Source organism: Triturus cristatus, chromosome 4_2 (genome assembly GCF_964204655.1).
Source record: "Triturus cristatus chromosome 4_2, aTriCri1.1, whole genome shotgun sequence".
Lineage (NCBI taxonomy): Eukaryota > Metazoa > Chordata > Amphibia > Caudata > Salamandridae > Triturus > Triturus cristatus.
Genome location: NC_140586.1, coordinates 407,787,614 through 407,790,247, shown reverse-complemented (window position 1 = coordinate 407,790,247; position 2,634 = coordinate 407,787,614). Strand labels below are relative to the sequence as shown.

The 2,634-nt window shown below is 36.3% G+C and overlaps 1 long non-coding RNA gene across 1 annotated transcript; it reads left to right on the top strand.

Annotated features, from left to right (window-relative positions):
- The first annotated feature begins 405 nt into the window (after positions 1–405).
- On the top strand, positions 406–1,985 carry LOC146833943 (uncharacterized). The gene is made up of 4 exons (XR_014960298.1): positions 406–487; positions 600–702; positions 861–945; positions 1,319–1,985. It is a non-coding gene; the product is annotated as an uncharacterized LOC146833943 (long non-coding RNA).
- The last annotated feature ends 649 nt before the right edge of the window (positions 1,986–2,634 follow it).

Below are 2,634 nucleotides of genomic sequence, written 5' to 3'. Positions count from 1 at the left end.
GAGCAGTCACTATATCGGGTGAAGTGATATTGATATCATTCACATATATGAATTATATATCTTTTTTCTTTGGTGATGGTGTTATCTTGTTGTAAGAGAACACTCGATCCGGTTAGTCGTTTGATTTCGGTCCCCTATTTACTTGTTGATTTAATCATCAGTTATTATATATAACAGTGCTCATTTAAAGAGTGGTATTTTCTTTCCCCTTTCTCTATCTACGAGTATTGGAGTGCCCTTAGTGCATCACGCATAAAAGAGCGTCGAGTAGTCCTTTTAGTGTCACCATCTATGCTAGGTATTTTCACTTTACTCTGCGAGCATTCTAGTGTTTCCAGCTATTTAGTAATACTACATTTAAAAGAATGCCGATTAAGTCCTTTTTAAGTTTCGATCATCTACGTCAGGTATTTCACGTAGCGTCGTCTACGTAGCGTTCTGCAATTCCAGAAGCAAGGACTGCATGTTAGGAAGCACTTCTTCGTAGGTAAGCGGTTACCTGTAATTAGTGTCAGCCGTTGCCTGTAGTAAGTGTTTACGGATTTATTTAGCCACAGAATACGAACATTTGTTTTGGGACTTCACTCTATTCCTTGTAGATTGTTCGCCCACAAGTTTGTACCAGGGTGAAGAACCCCGATTAATCGGTAACGCGTGAATAAAGAGCGAAGTTAACTGCTTGTACGTGCTGCCGTCTATCATGTAAGTTAGTATTTGTACTTTGTAATTGAGCATAAATATTGGGTGTTGAATACAGTGTTTTAATCTGAGTTGTTATTTTTCGAATTTTGAAAATAGAGTCAGTATGTACACCATTCCGTTAGATTCAGTCTTGAAGGAATTTATGCGTTTCTCCACAGAGATGCCGAGTAAATATTCAGTAGCGATCAGCTCGGTTGTGCTTGGAGACCTTCATCTACACCTCGAATTAGGCAGTAGCGCAAGGTAAATTCGCAAAGGGTTTCCACTGTATGGACTTCTAGTTATTATTATTTTTTCGGCACATCTATATAGCTGGGTTTAGTCGGGTTTTGATCTTTCCTCTTGCACAGATATCTGTCTTTCATGCGTTTAGCAGGGAATTGTAAGGAATGTTATACAAATGTACGTTTTGTAGTAATTCATTTTTGCATGGGTTCACACTTTTGGGTCTTTTTCTTTCTTTGCGTTGTGGCTCTACTGTTGCCCACAGTTTGATTACAGTAATTTTACTATTTTACTATGTGTTGTGGCTGATTTCTACATATTTGTTGAAATGTAAATATTGTAAAAAATATATATACATATATATAGATGTGAACACGCACTTTTGTCTTAGGTCCTCTTTGGCCCCCAGTCCTGATGAGGCCCTAATTAGATGGGCTGAAACGCGTCGACTCACTACAGAAAGAAGCCCTGCCTAAATTAAATTTATTTACAAAGAATATATTGCAACTCCAGGAAATAGTAGGGTTTAATGACAAATACCCTAAGAGTTGTTGATTTAAGGGTGATCTGAATTTATGTGGACTGCGAACTGTAATTTTGGTGCTTATAATCTTTTTTCGCAGCACATTCAAAACTAGGGCTAAAAGGATTCTGTGTTTTTTTTTTGTGTTTGTTTCCAGACATACTGTTGTATTATTTATATGTAAGCATATAATTTGTTGTATGTACTCACTTTTTTATGTCGTGTTTAACACTATGGAAATAGAAATCAATTTTCTGATAATGTTTATATAGATACAAAGATTCATATATATATAAAAAATTGCATGTTCAATGATATTCATTGAACCCACAACCAAATGTGAGTGTATTTTTTCAATTAATATAATTGTTTTTTCAGAGAATAATTTATTTTTGATGGATTAATTTGGGTTTCCATTACCTATACAAATAAGTATTGTTATATTGATTCCACTGCATTATCATTTTTTTCTTTGTGCTTCCTGATCTTGGGCAGACGACAATAAAAAAAATAAACAAAAGTTGGGCAACCTGCTGCAAGGAGATGTGCCATTACTGAATGTTTTTTTAAAAATAAGAAGAGGTGTTGCCACCACATTTAAAGTTAAAGCACGACCTTGCATGAGCAATATTTGTATTTTACTTGCTTTCCCAGCGACTTTAAACTACGCCGTGCTGGGTGGGGTTAGAGTACAAAATTATGTCTGGAAGGATTGCTTTAGTTCATGTAGACGTAACCTAAAATAAATGTATTGGGGTGTAGACATTCTGAATTAAAACAACCTGAAGTACGACACAAAAAGCAGAGCTTGATTGATGTTAAATAGGAGCTTGAGGGTTTTCTATGGTGGAGTCTCACATAAAGCCCCTCTGTGTAGCTAACATTTTATAAAGGCAGTTGGGAAGCAAATTACAACTTGTGGCTTCAGAGTTGGGATAAACAAATCTTTTTTAAGGAGTCTAGGCTGCTGCAAAGGATTACGAGAGATTTTAACGTTGTGGGCCTTTGCATGGCGTGTATTGTATGTGCAGTTTGTAATGCTGTGATGTTTGTAGATATGTTTAGGTGGGAATATATTGTTTGGAAGCAAAAATTTAGAATAAGTCAGTTACCGTTCCTGTGAAGTAGGTGGACACTTAGGGGACAGCCTTCAGTGGAGACAACAAGGAGAAGACAATACGATG